Raw genomic sequence first — 21,427 nt, 5'->3', positions numbered from 1 at the left:
TAGATTAATGTAAAAGAGACAACCTCGATTTCGATGAACATTCTTATATTTTAAATTTTTTTGCTAAATACAGATTCCCTCGTTGCCCAAAATAGTGAGGGATTTGCGGCATTTTAAGGCTTCTCTAACTTCTCCCGCCAACACAGCTTCTTCCACCTCTCTTGTCACTGATCATCAAATCAGCCACATAGTGATCAGCAGTAGATTTAGGCCTTAGTTTTTAGACGCGTGAAACAGACATCCACCTTCGGCGAGGTCATCACTTTACATCCTCTCGCAGGGTTAAGGAATCTTTACCTCCTAAGCTCAATACGATCCGCTTTCGAGACCCGGTAGACACTCTGTAGCGGGAAATCTACTTTGATGACCGGGCGACAGGCGTCTTGAACAGCTCGTCAGGGAATATTGATGAGCATTGGGATGCTACCAAAACTGCCCTCTTTTGCGGAGCAAGTAAAAGTCCTGCCACGTCCCGAATTGCCGTCATAGTTTCTGTCTGGCTGCTGAACCTTAAAGTGAATCGATCAAAGGAGGGAACTGGTCAGTCAGGCAGAAGTTGCCGCAAATAATGGTTTCACTGCATACCATATCACGAAAGAACAGAACTGCGAAACAACAGTTGGTTGCAAATCATTCGATGTTCCGATCAGGGATGATAGCGCTCAACACCACATCTACGATTATGAGCAACTGAAGAGATGGAGGGAAAATTTCACCCCGGTTCATATATATCATATACTTCTTACAGGTAAAAACACTGCTCCTGCAAAATGAAATAATCTCGGCCATCAAAGCATTCAAGCGAGATAAGACGGCTAAGATTAAAGGTTCCCCAGCAGTACTGCTCCTTGCAGCTTAGGCTTGTTGGAGGAAGCGAGTAAAATCAACATTGGTAGCCTGGGCTGGTTTGTTTGCCTTGTTAAAGTTATTTCTGTTGACGCTAGCACCATGCTTTATGCTACCCAAGCCACTGGCCATGGCTTATCTCAGAATTCTGAGCAGAATTTCTGACGAACAGATTAAGAACTAAAGTAGACGACTCAGAATATATGACGGTTTACAATAGTACTGTGGTCAATGGAGTTGGGTTTTAGTGTCGGGTCGGGAGTCCATTTTGCGGGACCCTAGAAATATTCAAGTTTTCAAAAAAAAATAAGCTATCAATATTAACCAAGTTTTGTAGATGCATGAATTCTGAAATCGACTTACAATAAACTCTATAACAGTTAAGGTACGGCGTTAGCTTAAAAAAGCAAAACGCGTAAGAAACCTTTAGATAGCTTTACACGCGTACAGGCAACTTCCGTTTGCGCAACAATAATGAAGTGTATTGTAGCGTTTGCCTGTAAATCCCATGGTCTATTGTAACTAATCGTGGCTGCGTGTTTCTCAAATGTTCACTTTCATTTTTGCAAAAGAAATACTTCTTCCTCCAAATTCAAGAAAGATTGTATGAAAGATCAAATAATAGATCGGGAACACAATAACAAAGTTCAGCCAAATCGATCCAGTTTCATTTTTTCTATCATCTCGCTCCGGTCCAGTTTCTCATTGATTCTAGTAAATGGAAGCTCCAAAATTTCAACAATAGAAATATTCATAACCAGCAAAACTTTTTCCCGTATATTGTTTACTCTACACGTGCATCAATGAACCTCTAATTACCAACACTCCAAGTGAATCTGAAGCAGGTCAAAAAAAGTGATTTCTTAGATTTCCCACGTGAAATGGCAAACATAAAGGAACACCTTGCACTGATGATCTCCATCATCCCAACCGCGGTGTTGAAAAGAAAGCAAATCCAAGATACAGGCATCTGAAGGTAACAGCCACAAAAGAGCTAGAAAACTGGCGACTTGGAGATCGATTAGGGAACGAAGCGGCTCCTCTGGCCTCTCCATTTTCTTTATTCATCCCCATCATTGGTTTCATCTTCAACTCCACCATGTCCACATCATCAATCAAACTCAATCAAATTCGCGTGATCAGATACAAACATCTGTTGTTGTTGGTGCGCATCATTTCAGTTACGGTGTAAGCTAGCGAGTTACAATTCATGGCAGGTCTCCGCGGGATTGCTCTGCAATCATCAATCTTTTAAAGCGTTTGTTGTACGGACTCTTATGCCAGCTCATATGTTTCCGGCGATGTGGTAACTGCAGGATATCACAGCAGAGAGCTTGTTTCAGTAGCTAAAAGTGGCATTAGGTTTAGCTGGCTTATTTATGAGGGTCATTGCGAATAATGTCGGTAGGCGCCAGTAGTTTGTGATTGAATCTACACCAATTTGATCAGTTAAGATAAATTTAATGTGCAATACATTATAATAGAAGGTGCAGAATGCAGTTGCGATTGGCTGACTAATGCAGAAAGTATGCAGAATTCAAATTTTATGTTCAAGTATTAGATATTACTCACGCTATTAGTTATGGACATTCGATACCAAGGAATGTTACCAAAGATTGAAGCAGCATAGATACCTACATAGTTGACATTTAGCTGTTCTTCATATCTTCTCTCAATTATAAAACTATGCGAATATTCTTACACTTATCAGTTTGTCTGTTTCTTTGATTACATGACATAAAGGATCAGCTTCCTGCTCCGAGCTGACTTATGTACTTTACTGTGGGTTTTGATCACCTTCAGGTCTGATGAAGCTTCATCGGAAACTCTATGGGATATAAAGTTTTGAAAAGCTGAGACTGAACTCATTGGCTGGCAGTAAAAGAACGGAGTTCTAGTGGTTGATGATTTAATCAACTAAAGTATCTTAACCAAGAGTGAGAATGATTATCTTCATCATTAATGTCGTATCTTCATCATTAATTCAGTTCCTCAATTACTTGTTTTTAATAGGTCAATCTTGTCGATTTAGAAAGATTTGGTTAAAAATAAGATAGACTATTAGATTCGAATTCTCCTTAAGAGGAACGAATTACGTTTCATATAAACAGATTGACTTAAACAGTTGAGAAAAATGAATTCGGCTTCTCGTAACTCACTCTGCAATCATTGTGAATAAAAATATGGCGGATAATGTTGGACGATGATTTACTAAAAAGGAGTTACTCTCTGGCCCATATTTGTATTTTTTAAGTTTATTAATTCACATCAGTTTCAGTTAGTAGGTGCTAAATTACTAACGTTGCTTGATACAGACTGCTATTAACTATTCTCTCAACACTTACCTCTCCCGCTACCTGGAAAGTCGACTAACGACATAAATAAAATCGACACTTGTGAGGTATATTTTGCATCAAAAAAAATATGCTTCTCATTATTTTTTCTATGCACACGATTTGACTTCTGGGCAGCCCATCAGTCACTCCTCCTCAAGAAGAACTGCACTTAAATGCTGGTCGGAAACCCAATGTATGCTTTTTTATGGTACTTCAAGGTACTGGAGGTTTAACGTAAGCAGCTGCTATGTAGGAATAATCCCACCGTCCTCTTCAGACACAGATTTATTTGGAGACCACAATCAGAGCTTTATAGTGACTGCTTTATACTGAGTGTAGGCTCAGCATTCACGCCAGGTCACCCCTGCTCCCACGGAACCAGATAGCTTCCGGTAAGGCTTCGCGGCGATATCCCTAAAAGCTGCTGGTGTCCTGGCCTACGCCATCGTTTCATCTCAGGCAGGATCTGCTCGTCTTCGTTTTCTACCATATACATTGCGTTGATAGACTTTTCGAGCCGGATCATCCTCATCCTTATAGGTTAAGTGACCCGCCCACCCCAACCTATTGAGCCGGATTTTATCCACAACCTGACGGTCATGGTATCGCTCATAGATTTCGTCGTTATGTAGGCTACGGAATCGTCCATCTTCATGTAGGGGGCGAAAAATTCTTCGGACGTGGCCAAGAGTACGCAATTTTTCTTGCTAAGAACCCAAGTCTCCTAGGAATACATGAGGACTGGCAAGATCATTGTCTTGTACAGTAAGAGCTTTGACCCTATGGTGAGACGTTTCGAGCGGAACAGGTTTTGTAAGCTGAAATAGGCTCTGTTGGCTGCCAAAAGCCGCGGATTCCATCATCGTAGCTGCTATCGGTTGTGATTTTTGACCCTAGATAGGAGAAATTATCAACGGTCTCAAAGTTTCAGTTTCTTATCTTTATTCTTCCCGTTTGACCAGTGGTTTGATGTTGTTGGTTGGTTGGTTTTTAGTGTTGACGTCGCCACCATATATTTTGTTTTACCTTCATTGATGTGCAGCCCAAGATCAAGCGCTAATCGTCGCCTGCTCGATCTGAATGAAGGCAGTTTGTACGTCTCGGGTGGTTCTTCCCATGATGTCGATATCGTTAGCATAGGCCAATAATTGGGTGGACTTAAAGAGGATCGTACTCTTTCGCATTTACCTCAGCATCACGGATCACTTTTTCCAGGGCCAGTTTAAAGAGAACGCATGATAGGGCGTCAGCTTGTCGTAGACCGTTGTTGATGTCGAATGGTCTTGAGGGTGATCCTGCTGCTTTTATCTGGCCTCGCACATTGGTCAGGGTCAGCCTAGTCAGTTTTATCAATTTCGTCGGGATACCAAATTGTCTTATGGCCGTGTACAGTTTTACCCTGACTATGCTATCATAGGCGGCCTTGAAGTCGATGAAAAGATAGTGCAACTGTTGTCCATATTCCAACAGTTTTTCCATCGCTTGCCGCAGAGAGAAAATCTGATCTGTTACTGATTTGCCTGGAGTGGAGCCTCTTTGGTATGGGTCAATGATGTTCTGGGCGTATGGAGTTGATTTTTAAGACGATGAATTGCGTGGACTCTTTTTTCCATGCCTGTGCATTTGTCCGTCGTCTTCAGTTGAAGGGACTCCCAACTCGCCGATACTCTGGTTGTTGAACAGTTCATCGCTCCCATATGCCCATTCTATCGGAAATCAGATTTCCTCGTTGTCTCGACAGGATGAGCATCGAGGTTATAAGGCTTCATCCTGCTAACTTGTTTGTAAAACTTTCGCACCTGGTGCGGTTGCTCTCTGTACTTTTTGACTTCACAGACTTGTTCGTTCCCCCAGGTTTCCTTTTCGCGTCTGTGAAGTCGCGCTCGACAGAGTTCGTGATAGGTCTCCGCCGGTGTTCGCCTTCCAAGAATGCAACATAACTTGGTATGCAGCATTCTTCGTTTCCATTGTAATCTTACTTTTATCGTCGAACCAGTCGTTCCGACTTTTTTTTACCGTTGGGAGCAGGTATGCTTGTAGCCATTTTCCCCTTATAGCTGTTGGGGAGGGCTTTGTTGTGGACGACCTCAGTATTCACTCTCACCTGATTATCAGAAGGGATTGTAGGCGATGTTGTAATTCGGGCCCGGAGAACTATGCCAAGGAGATTGTGATCAGAGTCTGTATTGGCCCCCCTATGTGTTTTGATATTCATCAAGGCTGAGAGGTGGCGGCGTCCAATCAGCACGTGGTCAATTTGGTTAAAAAGGTTCCCCTCTGGAGAGTCCAACGTATGTTTGTGGACCGCTATCCGCACAAACCAGGTACTTCCAACGACCATTTCGTGCGATACTGCTAACTGAATAATCCGCAGTCCGTTATCATTGGTATCCATATGTAAGCTATGGAAGCCTCGCTCCGTCCCTACCTGACTGTTGAAATCTCCAAGTATGATTTTGATATCAAATTTGGGAGAGGCTTCGAGGGTCCACTGAACTGCCTCGTAGAAGGTATCCTACTCTGTAGTCACCTTTGAAGGAGCGTGAACGATAATGAGGCTTATATGATATTTCTAAATCTGCCGTAAGTCATCAGTGCTAACAAGTTCTTGTTCTTGTTAGCACTGATGAAGGGAACAAGTGGTTCCCGAAATATCGGTATTTGCAAGAATAAATATCCACACCAACGAAAAAGAAACAACAAGTATTTTATTATTTCAAATAATTAATCGTTGGAAACACCGCATAATTACACTCAGACAAATCGTTATTCCATTTTCGTTGCGGGTTCGTCGTTGTAAGGTCCATTCTATCCGAGGCTCCTTCCGTGGCTTCGTAACTTCGGTTTTCGGTATAAGGTAGTCGGTCCAACCTAACCCCCAACCTGAAGGACCAGTTGGGACTATTTTTCCCATTTTTAAGCGCGGGAGGCACGCCTTCATGTCTCTCCGTCTGCAGTTTTTCTTTAAGAAAGAACTCCCAACCATCACCAAGTGGAGGTGGCACGGAGAGCATACTTATCTGTTACCCAATTCAGTTTTAGAATTCTGTTTCTATCCTGTCCATTCTAAAATCCGCCCCTTAATGTGAGACTCCTGGAATCGCAACAAAGTGAACCGAAAATCACGACACTTGTGGTATTATGGGAAAGCCGAAAAAACTCGCATGTATAGAGCCGGAGAGATCGGTTTTGGTTTTAGTAGTATTTACTTTTATCGTAATCCCTTGGCTAGCTATTCCAGGAGCATTCATAGCTTGGCAGGAGAGTAAATAGCTGTCATCACCGTAGTTGACCTTTTTGAAGAGATATCGAAAGCTTTCTGAAAATCAATAAAAATCAAATCAATTGGTGATGAGAGTAAACCTATTAATGAAACAAAAACAACGATACCTTTTTATCATTACCCTTGCTCAATGTCTTTTCATATGGTCTTAAACTATCTTTTCAACTCGATCTATTGATGCGATCGAAATGTTCGACCTCATTTGGAATGCTTTATTAATCCACTTCCTCCTCCGCTTGAGAAAGGTTTGATTTCTTATGAGAGGATATACAAGACTGAGTTCCATGAAAGAGGTCTGCAAGGAGACTGTCCTCTTCTATGTCTTTAAACCATTTTTAAATAACGATGATGGCAAGGATTGGATTTTTAAGCGGTGTCCTTTAAATGATCAGGGAACACAGAACTAATTTGCAATGCTGCCTTATGGGGTTGTAGTGAAGTGCCTGTTCTATATCTTATAGCTTTGACCCGTTATCATGAATGAGACTTCACTACTAAAACGCTTGGTTAGACCCTTGAATTAAAATTAAGTCATTTATGCTCTCAAAATCTTCACACTATATGACTTACCTAGTGGATAGGGTGAGAAACTTGATTTTTTTGGGGTTACTACCTAAGCACCACCATTGGAAGAGCAGAAAATGGATGCTCTCCTATTAGCGCTCATCTGAAGTTGGAGCATCTTTCCATGGTAACCACGTATACTAGTGCCTATGTATGACCTTGTGGTGAAGATAACAAACACATTTAAAAAGATGCTTTAGATGCTCTTTATTCGGTAAAATACCCCAAACCCCATTAAGAACTTCATTGGAGAGCCACAGTACATGATGCTACACTCGTCCTAGTGCAACAATAGCACAATACGAACGGAGATTGGATAGTATAATTTTGTCAGCGCGTAATTTGTGGTGTGAACTAACCGGTCAAAGAAATCTAGGCGTCTAAGGACATGGTGTTGGTCAAAACTAGAAGCGTGACCACTTTCCGAAGGAGTAGATTCGAACCTGATGTCGTCCTAACGGTAAATACTACATTCATAGTGACGACCAGGTCACTTTCAACTGGACTTGAGAAGAAAGAAAAACACGACGAAAAAAAATCCCATAACAACACAGCCAGGATACTTAGGAGATCTGCCAAGGTTAAGAGTAGGATACATTTCTGCTTGCCCTTTCCGAAAATGAACGGAGAAAGCGCATGTACTCAACGCGAAACTGAGACGAGCATTTCTACGATCCCGAGGTGGTGTTTGCTTCTCATCAGAAGACTCAACTACTTCTAAAATGAATCTTGTTTCTGAGTGAAAAGACATAGAGGCAGATAGAGGAATTGGAACAAAAACACTGGAGACTGGGGAGAATAGTACAGAGGATTATATTTCGAAGCGGGCATAATTCCGTGAGGCAATACCTAAGGATTTATATATTGGCTACAATCACGTCAAATTACCTGCCCATGGCTCGTATTCAAAATATAAGCGTCATTTTTCCGCAGCACAGGAAGATTTGAACTACGGGTCGTCTTCTCAATATTTCAATTTCCAGGAAGGAATTATGGAGGATTTGGATGTCGATTGAGAGCAATTGGAGTGAATTGGAAGAGAACCTCTCAAACTGACTGCTAAGGCTGTCTTTCAGACACCATGGTAATGATGTTGGAGAAAAATTCCCATTCCTCTCAGATCCGTTCTGTGACCGATGTCATAACAAAGGTCATATATTTAGCTCGGGATGCTACGGCCGTCTGTAAATGTTGCACAGTAGCAACTACTTTTAGTTGAGCTACTACAACTACTGCGACTAAATTAAAAGCTTGGCTTATCAAAGCTTCATTCTCGGGAGACTACCATTGCGAATAACGAAAGGGCGCACAGTTAAGAGTTCCTCATTTTATGGAACATAATACAAACTGGTTTGCTCAGTTTGCAAGCTCCAGAGGAGGCAACAGAAATCGGTATTTCAAGTAAGGTTGTACGGGGACGTAGAGCTGTACCACCAACCATTCATGCACTCAAATCAGGGTTGGATGAAATCATAAAACCGTCAAACGAGACCTAGGGGAGGAAAAGGCGGAGCCGACCCTTATCATCAATCTACAATATTTTCAATGTTCACGTTGGTTGCCATGCGATGGTCCATACTAAAATAATTTCTGATGGGCACTTGGACCATCCCCTGAAGGTGGTGCGATTCACCTTGTTATATGTGGCTTCTGTCTGAGTGGAAGCGTTAGGTGATACCGTAAAATAGGGAAGAGTAAATTCGGCATATCATCTAATCGCGTTGAGAGTGTACATGGTATTTAGGACAAAATCAGCCGAGATAATGTACTTAATCGTTAGTACGATCCTTATAGAATTTCTAGGAGGAAAAGTGCTATCTTTACGGGGGATGGAGGATAAATCCATCCTATGTAACTGCACATTTTGGAAAAGCTATTTGGAAAGAATTATTGAGTAAATAGCACCGCCTTATGAATATACCATATTGTTCTGAGAAATGGATCGAACGGAAGGTAAAAATAGAATTCTCTACGTGACACACTGTGAATGTAGGTACCATTATCATAGCTTGAGGTTGGTTGACTTTCGACTGTTCTGGACATGCCATTATATCGCAGGATTTTGATCACGTAATGGGTCATTGTGCCAGGCCCATTTAGGAGACACTTGGTTGATGAGACACTAAAATCTAAGGAGAACTGAACTGCCGTAAGTTTCAAGACGCCGGCGCTATGAAACGACCACTAGAAACCCCAGTGCGGATTCAAAGCGAAGGGGTCGGCTTGGATGCATTAGTTTAAACCAGATGACTCTTCGCGAAAAGAAGGGCGTTTCAGTGGGTTGCGAATCCCATTTTTTCTACAAAAGGCATAAGAAACCAGGTCTATGTAAACCTCGGCCATTACGCGAGCACCACCCAATTGAAATTAAAGGTAATTGCTCGTCAGAGTTAAAAAGGAATCTTCGGCAATTATATGTCCCATCTGTAGTTAAAGAAAAATTCTCGCAATGAGGCAATCGGGCATAACTCTTTTCTTTTCTTTCCTCTGTAAATCATTCTAAAGGCACCTAAATCCTTGTAGACTAAACGCCTAACCCACAACTATGGAACCAATATGTTCTGGAACCCATCTCACAAGACTAACTTCCTAACCTAACTATTAATTACCGCCATTAAGATACTTGATGATGAAGAAATTTTATGACATGCGGACGGGCAGATGAATAAATAGACAGGCAGATGAGACGATCAAGTGTAACTTCATGCGGAAGGTAAGTCGTTAAAATGGGTACTGCAAATAACAAGATTTAATTATCAAATCCTACACCTACTTTCTTGAAGATATTTTCATTGAGCGATCAGCGGAGGTGGTCAAAGGGTAGTATAGGTCCCAGGGCGAAACGTGGATGGAGCATAAAACCTGGGAAACGCCTGCTGAACGCACACTCCACGGCTCCACTACTAAACCCTATCTCCAACTCCACATGGTAACCCTTGCGACCTCTTCCTTAACAGAAAGCTGCAAACGGACAAGGATTAAGGCGAGTCTCCCGCGCCTAAAAACAGGATAAAATGTGCCAACTGCTCCCCCTGGTAGGGGGCTGGGTAGAATTGACAACCCTACACCGAAAACGACTTGTTATGAAGCAACAACAGCAGCCTTGGAATGGACTGACAACACAACTATTACCCCGGCAACCCCTGTACAGAGCAGGAGCTGCCAAGCAGCTAGCTGATACCCTGTCCCAATATAGGGCAGATATAACAGCGTTGCACTCTGTGTTTGCGAGGCAAATTTAGAAATATAACCCTCATTAACGTTCACGCCCCTACAGAGGTGACTGCAGAGTCGGAGAAGGATACCTTCTCCGAACGAATCCTCGAAGCCTATTCCAGTTATGATATCAAAATCATATAGGGAGATTTTAACAGCGAAGAAGGAACGGAGCCTCTATTCAGGCGATACGTCGGCTCCCATAGCTTACATAAGGATACCAATGATAAAGAACTGCGGATTATTCAATTAGCAGTGTCACAAAAAATGATTGTTGGAAGTACTGCTTTGTGCAGAAAGCGGGGGTCACTCAGACTCGGATCACTATCTTGTTGACATGGTGCTCCGGGCTCGAATAACAACACCACTTAGAATCCCCTCTCACAATCCGCGGAGAGTTAGTATTGATGCCATCAATAACATAACCCTCTGGAACACCTACAAGAAGAAATGGATGTCGTAATGACCGCAATCAACAGAGATCCTGGAGATCAAGCATCAACAAATTTTCACAACCACCTGAAGAACGTTATCATTCATACGACAACAAACATACTTGGCCCCTCTCGAGAACATTTAACATCAACAACGGTCTAAGACAAGGGGACGCCCTATCACGCGTCGTCTTTAACTTGACCCTGAAAAAAGTGAACCATGATGCTGAGGTAAATTCAAGGGGCACCACTCAACTACTAACCTATGCTAACGATATCGACATCATGGGAAGAACGACCTGAGACGTGCAAACTGCCTTCATCCAGATCGAGCAGGCGGTGATTAGCGCGGGATCTTGGGGTGCACATCAAGGAAAGGCAAGACGTCAGTTCCAAAAACCAATAAACCAACAACATTAAATCGCACTGGTCAAACAAGAAGAATAAAGATAGGAGACTACAACTTTTAGATCATTGATAATTTCTCCTATCTCGGGTCGAAAATCGCAACCGATAACAGCGATCACGATGAAACCCGCACATGGTTGTTGGCAACCAACAGAATCTATTTCAGCTTACAAAAACTGCAGAGGACAATGTTCTTTCCAGTCCTTACGTATTCCTTGAAGAACTGGGTTCTCCTTCGAAGAATTTTTGGCCTCCCTCATGAGGATGGACCATTCCATAGCCTACGTAACGATGAAATCTATGAGCGATACCATGGCCGTCAGGTTGTGGATAAATGCCTCGGATGTCTCAGTGGGTTGCGGTGGGTGGGTCACCTAATTCGTCTGGATGAAAATGATCCAGCCCAAAAGTCTATAAGGACAATATCTACAGTACAAAAGACCCTGCCTGAGATGGAGCGATGGCGTTGGCCAGGACGCCAGACAGCTTTTAAGGATATCGAATTGGTGGACATCATCGCAAAACCGGGCTGTCTAAAGTTCTTTATTAAGGGAGGCCTAGACCGAATGCCGGTTTCTGGACCGTTGATGATAATGATCACTGAAAAATTCTACAAATTTGTGATTGAAAGTGGTGACGAAGAGGGAGTGAACGAACGGGAACTTTGTTTGAGTGACTCAAAGAATAAAGAGATGCCACCGCGATCGTTGCAAACAGAGGAAGATCAACTCAAGTTAAGGACATTTATGAAGTTTTTGTTAGGGCCTCCGGAATACTTTCACTAAACTTTCTAGTAGCTGCATCGATTCCGGTCTTCAACTATCTTCCCTCGAGCAGGTCTAGGAAAGCCAACTTTCTAGTATCCATGGTTTCCCAGCAGGCAGATCATTTCAGTTGCCTTTGTTCTGCGACACGCTAGCGATAGGATTAATGTGCTTATAAGCAGGATTTCTCCTTTTGCTCTTATTTAGTATCCTTTATCCTACTTTGAAATTCCCAGTTTCTGAAGTCAAACGACACGAAAGACATTAAAATCTTTTAAATAGTAATTAATATAGTCATGTGTGTTTACAGTGTTTCCAGCGAAAAGATTAATGGATTAGAACGCAAGAACATATCCATCGCTAGTAGTGGTTTTTATTTTGACATTCATCGATATTTCTGGAACAACTTGTTTCCTTTTTCAGTGCCGGGTGCCGAGTTTGAGTAAACACCCGAATTTGGATGTTGGATTGAGATTTTTCCCCATTCTGGAAAGTGATATAATATTATGTTGCTCTGATAACAGCTATTAGTTTCTCTAGAATACCTCCCTTACCTTCAGCATTCCACTCTGTTGAAAATGTGCAAAGCTTTTTGGAAATTGATAAAAACCAGGTGGGATCCAAACTCTCCACACTATTCCACAATTATACCAAATTAGTTAACGTGGTCAGGGACTGGGATTCAAAGCGGAAGTCAGACTGATCTATATCGAACAAAATTTCGAAGAGTTGCTTTTATACTCTTCGGTATAATTTTATATGGATCCTTCTTCCACCCGTTGTGAATGATCTCCGATTTTTAGACCTATGATTTTCGAATAAGCATGATTAGCAATTTCTTTTTAGGGATTAAGGAGTCCTAAGTCCGCATCCATTTAATGTCGGACCGGACTAAATGGAGAGCAATTTGCTCCCAATCTTTATGGTCAACGGACTCGTCCACATAAAGAGTGGAACCAAGTTGCTCTCCATTTGCTTCGGTCCTACATTAAATGGAGGCGGACTTAGGACTCCACAATCCCTAAAAAGAAATTGTCTAGTTTCGGTCGAGCTTTGGCCCGAACTATGGGGGGGGGGGGGCGGACCCTTATTGTATTTTACGAATTATAAATGGAAGCGTACAACACCTGCGAGCTGCTTCGGTCACGCTGCTCCCTTGGCGGAGGCGAGGCAGCGTCTGATGAGTTGCTTCTGCCCTGTTACGAAACCGTGGCCGCCTTCGTCTCCCGTTTCATTATGATCCAGCAATTTTATGGAGAATTTGTACTGTGATCTGTTGAAACGCATCTGACCTTATGCAAGGCCTAGCGCGAAAACATCTGCCACTAATGGAAAAGTTGCAGAGATCCACCAACATATCTCTTCCGTTGGTAAGACCATATTTCTTTACATATAGCAAGGCGTTGGTAAATTTTGCTTCTTTGGACTGTATTCAGCTGCTCATAGAATTTATTCTTCAAAAATGTTTCTCTTTCAGATCCTATTGGCAATCCCAGTAGCACATGTAGCACTATAAAATTCTGACTCTCCTTAGCATTGACGACCATCTAGCAATCAAAATTCTTTTGAAAACCAACTCCCTCGTCACGAAAGTGCTCCATTGCCACCGTTGGCCAGGAGGGTACCTTGGGTAAACTTTTAAACCTTAGTGCTAGTTTTAGGTTAAATAATTCGACCACAAGTCTGCTGAAATTGCTAAAGATGGGATCAACGATCGGTGGAGGAGACACAGCAATGCCGTACAAGAAGCATGAAGAATGCCTTAAATTCCACATAGTCAATTGCAATCATTATCAAATTCCAATCAAAAGGCTTCTGTATTGCGATTCGGATAAAAGTCTAAAAGGGTTCGTTCTGGGCCCAGCCCTGTAAGATATCTGTATACTCGTACACATAGTAGAGTACTGACGGCACTCCTTTTTAATTGGCGGTTCATATTGAATTTAATTGTTGCACTCTCCTCGGGGGGATATATAAGATATCTTGGTGAGGGAACAGCAACTTCTTTATGATAGAACGTATGCAATCGGTATCAATGATAAGAAATACAAAGGCGAGCATTATTATCAATAGAGAAGTTTAATGAGCTCATTTGCTGGGCTACACAAAACAGGCACTTATGCATTAATAAATCGGAAAAGTTATAACGAATTGCAAAATTGGTACTCAACAACTTGTACTCACATATATTCACCTTCCCGAGGACAAACTTCTTTTTTCACCATCTTTTCTTTTTTGTCGGGTTAAATTCCTTAAAATGAAATTCATTTAGAGCAAGTAAAAATTTAATGATTCACTAAGTAGGTCTTTAGTGGCGTCTTAAAGATTAATGTTCACCGTAGACTTCCCATCTTTTTATCTGCTAACAGTATCTCAAAAGCATTCTAATAACGAGCAATAAAATATTTGCATGTCAATTCGTCTTAGCGCAATCATAAATTTCACATATTTACATAATCCTAGTTATCGAGTAAAGTATCCATGTATCTTCTCCTAATTCCGCTCATATTTGCATAATATTTTACCGAAAACAATTAGCACGATATCGAATTACTAACAAGACTTTTCAATAAGTCGGATTTTATCTAATTAGTCACATTAAATACAACAATAATGAGCCAATTTTTTGATGAAATGTTCATTGGCGATTTAAACGTTATAGAGACGTAAGCCAGGATTAGTTATGGTGGACTTTCGGTAGTTTTGTGGTGATTCTATTATGGATAGAAGTAGTTCAGACGTCATTATTGCGGAACAGGTGGATTTGTACGTACTTGGAAAATATTTACTGATATAAAAATTTTACGACTTTTTAATTATTGGTTTTCGGTAATATGAGAAGAGAATTTACAGAGGCTTACAGGGCATAAATAGGTTGCAGATCGGGTGACATTTCGGCTCCGTCTTTTATACTTCAACCCTATTACCATGTTTTGTGGTTTTGCTAAGAAAAACTATAAAATTAAACCTTGGATTAAAGTCTGCTCCTTGATTACAAAGTTGATAGACTGACTCTATCAAAGAAAATTCTCTAGAAAACTTTTATCCCTCTGACCCCGTAAGTGGGCATTTAAAAATATTCTTATAATAATACCACAAAGAGAAATCAAATTTGTCCAGAACTAATCTAAGAATTAACTGATTGTTACTAACCGCATTATCTTGCCAGAGAATTACCATCCAGTAGATAAAATTCTATGAAGTAGCTGGAAAATAGTTGATTACTATCGAAAAACAGCTTAAAACTATTTAGAGGTCTTCGATTAATTACTGTTACTGCGATTTCCGACTAGCAGACAAAACAGATAGATTTGCATTAAGTGACTGTAACTCCAAATTAAAAGTTCTATGAACTGGCTACACAAAATGATAAATTTTCCTTACTAAGGAGCTATCAATTCCTACATTAAAATCCAACCCTTCTCATGTCTAAAAAGCCTTTAATTTGTCATATTTATGGTAAATGAATTAAAATTCCAACAATTTGGCCCAAAATTAAAGCAAACTCTGTATCTCTGTATCCTCATAAAATAGAAATATTAATTCTTTCTACCTAAAATTTCTCAGTAAATACAAATATCCTTGTTGTTTTTCCATCATATAGTCAGGCCCCACGAGTTCTTAGAGCAATTTCTTAATAAATATTTCTTAGAAGTCACTGGGTTAATATAATCACATTTTGGGTTATTCTTTTAGAAGTTCCCAAACTAGGCTAGGTCCGTTGGTACAGGAATTCTGAAATTTCTAGAGTTAAAGAATTGATTGTCAGGTATATTGAACCAAGGGTCAGACGACCGAATGTCAATTGGCTTATGGACCGAAAAGTAAAAAAGTCAAAGTACAGCCCCAATTAACTTAACTCAAATTCAAATATTAACTGAAAATTGCGTGGTACTTTAAGTTAGAGGAAACGGACAATGTTATCTGGTGCACAGTGTATATCTACAGTAGCCAAGAGTACAAATCAGAACGAAGTTAAAACCTATTTTGTTCAGGTAGTAATACACAATTGAAACTACCACTCAGAAACCAGCTCAGAATTTTTCGAAAGTCAATTTTTATTAGGGTTTTCCGGTCATATAACTGGCTAATAAAATTAAAGGGCGTCTGCCTGTCTACCAAATTCACATTAGTCATAGAGGCTATGAAATTGAGTTTCATTATATTTTCAAGATAACTTTTCGTAAAAAAGTTCCAAATTGATATTGGGGAAGGTTGAAATATCAACCTTATCCACTTACGGAGTGAGGAGTTTCCGGCCGGGGAAGGAAATGATCACTCCTACTCAGCCCCGATAAAAATTCGTGACAGTCACCCCCCTTAAAAGTTTGAATTTCCAACCCTATTCCGTTATGGGGAAAGGATGTGGAGGGTGATGATGATGAAAGGATGTGGAGTTCTGCAACAGCATTAAAAAACTGCGGTGGCCATTCTTGCTTAAAAATTCATATCCAAACGCGAAGGTTCAACTTTGAATCCCTTCTCCGCAGACGGGATAAAGTTTGGTTTGCCAGGCCCCTAGGAGAAGGTATGCAGGAGGAAAATGAAAGTTCACCCCTTTTTGGTCCCCGTTGAAAAATGACAGCGCTCCGTAAAGGGACTATTTTTGTATCAGCTTATTGGTAGGGAAATCATTGTCCTTGAGGACGATCAAGCCCGGAAAGTCTATAAGGGTAATATCTGTTTTTAGAAAAGACGACGTGGCAAACCCTGCCTCAGAGAAAGCGATGGCCAGAACGCCAGATAGCATTTAGGTTTATCAAATTTGTGGATCTTATCGAAAATCCTCTTCCTCTTTCATAGCTTTTTTATCACCTCTTTGATTTTGGGGTTGACAAACCCAACTTTACTATGATAAGCGCTACTTGGGGGTGACTGCCGTGATTTTTCAACGGGGTTAGAAATAGTGGACCTCCCACTCCACCCTCTATATCCCCTTTTACCCCTGCGGGAATATGGTTTCAAACTAAACCCTACAGCTTAAGCATGAAATAGTCCTGCCGTCGCAATTCTTAAAAGAGATTAGAAACGCAGTAGCTTCCTTATTCGTTTCCATATCTTTCCCATCCTCTCCCCTCTCTGAGTAGGGTTACAAAATGATCAACAAGAATGGGAAGGTAGAGTTTGGCATCCACACAAATACCACCCAAACACAACGACCACCACAATAACGCCCAATCATGCATGGCATCGAAAAATAGCTCGTCTGAACTCTATGATATATCGAATGTCAATGGGTCGCTTAGTAAGAAAAATTTTTACAAGAAAAAAGAAATAAATCGTGATGATAAACGGGTGCAATGCAAAAACAATAGAACACCTGATGGGACGTAAATAGAAACAAGAAGAGGAGGAAGCTAACATACAATAATTTACGGTGGGAACGGGAAACAACAAAAGACTTCTCTGCATCTTGTCAATGGTATCACACAGTACCTACAAGGAGGAAGCAACAATTAAAACGAAAACTGGGTTTTTAACACAGAAAAAAGTACTTGAGGAGAAAACTAAACTAGTTGATAAGGACTTGGGATGAGAAGTCTACTCCCAATAGACCCGAAATACTTCCGAACTTAGTACAACCCAGTAGTGATAGTGGAGAAGACAGATTACAATGCATCAATATTTTACGTAAAGGGTCAGCCTCTTAATCTCGTCGCTCTAAGTTCGAATCCCAGTCGTGATGGATTTCGTCTTATGTTTGTCTCGCTGATGCAAATTTATCACTTGGATAACGCTTAATGTAATGATAGTGAAGAAACAACAAACAGACTCCCTAAATGCCTTTCTAAAGGAGAGAACAGGAACAACTAACTAATGTTAGAAAAATTTTAGACGGGGGGAGGGGGGGGGATATTTCATATTAAGGAAAGACCGTTTGCCGTATTCTATCCGAAGGGCAGTATTTAAGGAATGCCGCTACATCATCGAGTTCCAGCCAAACTAGGAACGGCCAACCCCGTGCTGCAAAGAATCACGTGGCTACCTAAGATCCACCACCGCCGCGTGAACCTGTCAATTATTGTGAGGCAATACCTGAAACCGTGCGAGTCTCGCAAAGGGCCAATGATGTCGAGGTGGATTGTGTAGAAACGCTTGGTGGACCGAGGGAACACTCACTCCTACTACTTGCACTTCTTGCACTTCTGGCATGCGACGCACTATCTGGGCCAATAATTAATGTCCTTGTTTATGGACGGCCAGAAATACTTCTAGGTGACTAACCGATTCGTCGTCCAAACGCCTGGGTGTACCTGATCGTAAATGGCATGAAATACATCCTGTCGGAAATCGGCCAGAATATATGGCCTTGGTCTCTCATCTAAGGTCCGTGTAGAATGTGAACGGCCTGCCTTCAAGGGAATACCGGAAGTATTTAATTTCCAGGTAAGGTAAGGTAAGGTAGTTCCGTTGAGCGGGATTGAGCTGTTTGGAGAAGAAGCTCAAAAGCTTCCACATTTGATTCACTTTTTGATGAAGAGCAGCACTTACGGCAATGTCTAAGGCATCGACGAATATGGATAGGAGTCCATCTTGCTGAAGGAATGCCAGAAGTGTAAAAGTTTTTTTTCCTTTGGCCCAGACGAGGAGGTGTTATGGATCGATTGATGGTGGGCGACCTTGGGCAAAAAACGACGATAACAGTTTAACATGCCCAAGAACCTTCAGAGATCCTTAACGGTTTTTGGAAACGGGAAGCTCGAAAGCCCTTGCACCTTGACTGTGTCCGGATGGATGTGTTCAGGAGTAATCACCTGCGATTGCAATAATTTGCATTTCTCAACGTTAAGGAGTAGTCCGGCCTCAAGGAGACGTTGAAAAATACACTCGAGGTGTTCTAAATGCTCTGACTCAGAAGCAGAAGTGAAGTTTTCGCAGCACTGAGTGGATGAATCTCAGAAGGGTTTGCGCCACGTTGCATAGGCCAAAAGTCATCCTAGTGAACTAGAAGAGTTCGAAAGTTGTACATATTGCAGTTTTCGTAATGTCTCCGAAAGCTACAGGGATCTGATGGTGTGCCTTAACTAAGCCCAAGGTCGAGAAATAACGCAGTTTGTGATAGAGTGCACAAAATCGTGGATGAGTGAAATGGGGCATCGGTCTCAAATATTATGAACCTGTAGCTTGTAGGTCCTCATTCGCTATTAGATTTAGGGACCATGTGAAGTGGCGAAGACCAATAATTGTCTGAAGATCTGCAAATACCCTGCATAAGAAGTTCTTCGAACTGGGTCGACCGCCAAAAACTCAAAGCCGGGATTACCTGGTGGAGCAACAATCACGCAGGGACCAGCTTTGTTAAGATCTCAGTGGGACGCGCAGATGCAGGCTTTAGAGCACAATAAAGCGTCGCCTACCACAAATGTGGGTGTCTTACGCTTCTTGTGCGCATTACCGTTGACAGAGAAGTCTGTTTCACCCAATATAGGTCTCACTGGGATTACTAATTTAATACATAAAGGACCATAACCAGATGTTCGGATAGGTGAGTGGTTAAAGCGCAAGGCTGTCATACGAAAGGTTGCGGTTCAAATCTCCCTGGTGGCAGTGGGATTTGTATCGTGATTTGACGTCGGATACTAGTCGACTCAACTGTGAATGAGTACTTGACTCAAATCAGGGTAATAATCTCGGACGAGCGTAATGCTGACACATTGCCTCCTACAATGTACTGTAGCAGAAGGCTGTCGTACGGAAGGTCGCGGTTCAAATCTTACTGGAAGCAGTGGGATTTGTTTCTTGCTTTGACGTCGGATACCAGTCGACTCAGCTTTGAATGAGTACCTGAATCAAATCAGGGTAATAATCTCGAGCGAGCGCAATGCTAACCACATTGCCTCCTACAATGTACTGTAGTGTACCGTTACGATCTTGAATGAAGTACTCTAACACACTTCAAGGCCCTGATCCAATATGGATTGTTGCGAAAGCGATTATTATCATTATTATTTAACCAGATAAATGGAAAGCACTAGGTCATGTTTGGCCAACAATGGTAATAGCGATCCCGAAATTGTAAAAGAATAGTTTAGATTTAGGAATGGAGGCTATAAATTGAGATTGAGCATTCCCATCCATTATTCTGAAGCCTGAGATACATGTAATCTACAATTGCAGAGGTTCCTGTGGCGGTAATCGGTTCTGTATTCCTATCACTTAATATGGATGAAAATTTTCACTGAAAATCTCGTTGTTACGAGTACAATCTGCATGGAAAATGGTTCGTAGCCCAGTTCAGCTCATTAAACTGTTATTCAATGTCGGCAATCGCTTCGTTGCATAAACTTATCTCAAAATCCTTAGAATCAATCATGCACATATTCTCGCAAATCAAATATAAGGAGTCAGTAGGTGCAAGCACATACTTACATCATGCCCACAAACTTTCTATTTTTATATAAACACACTCGGGCTCAATCAATCCATGTAGTCCGTAAGAATCGTATTTAGAAATTCAAAATACCTTTACATGGCTCCTCTCGTAGCTCCCCTGCCATGGATTTTCCAGTTTCTAGAGAAACAACCCACAAACCATAACTCGGATGCCAGCCACTCGAGTCGATAGATTCACAGGAGACCATACAAAATGCGAGTTGCCAAGAGGGGCTTATCAACCCTTCTGCAAAACATTGCATTTCTGCATTGATTGAACAACTGCAGAAGATGTCTTACGAAAGGATTAGAGCAATACAATACCGGGCCCAAAGTGCTTTCAGCAATCATTGGCGATTGTAATAGAATGAGAGCATTGTTTGTATCCGTAGAACATGGACCGCAGTGCGGGGCGGGATGCATGATGATGCACTCCACACGCAGCATCGTCATCGTCGTTACTATTCAAGCATGGACCAGAATTGTGCATTCTGTACTTTCACAAGTGCATTACATAAGGGCCAGCGTATTATTCTCCGATTCTAACAAGAATATAAAATACCTACGAAAATAATCCCTGGTAATCCAACATATTATCGTCAGCTTTACAAATTGTATTTTTGTTAAATAAAAATCATACTTCAATGGAATCGCAATTAAACATGCCTAATTCTGGCCAGGAAAAAAAATTCATCTACAGAGATGCTGACGAGGCTGTAGGTAAATTCACTGGGCATCGCAGATTGATATTGAATGGACCATGTCCTCATCAAAATATTATTTCGGCATTTTTCAATGAATCTTGTACTATTGTCTGTTAATTTCATTTTGATATCTTGTAGCGAGAGATGGGGTCTCTCGGAATTACGTTGTGGTGGCAACTTCGATACACGCCTGGTGAATTCCAAACTTTGAAGTTGTTAGCCTTTCTTGAGAATTCTTATACTGGCAATCTACAAGTTGAAAAAAGTTCTTTTAAAACTAAGTTGTTCATATACAAAGCATAATGATGAGACCAGATGGCACTTTTTTGGAATGAAATGGATAAAACTTCATCTCCATTTCAAGGTAGCACCAGGCCGACCTTACGCGATGTGCCACAACTTTAGATCGATTTCGAAATTCATCCGGATCTCCAGAAAAGGTGACTTAAAGAAGTAGTGATAGTTCAACTGTCAGATGTCATCCAAATCTTTTAAACGT

The sequence above is a fragment of the Hermetia illucens genome, chromosome 5, assembly GCF_905115235.1.
Source record: "Hermetia illucens chromosome 5, iHerIll2.2.curated.20191125, whole genome shotgun sequence".
NCBI classification, from domain to species: domain Eukaryota; kingdom Metazoa; phylum Arthropoda; class Insecta; order Diptera; family Stratiomyidae; genus Hermetia; species Hermetia illucens.
The sequence above is the reverse complement of the archived record's forward strand: the minus strand, read 5'-3'. Positions refer to the sequence as shown.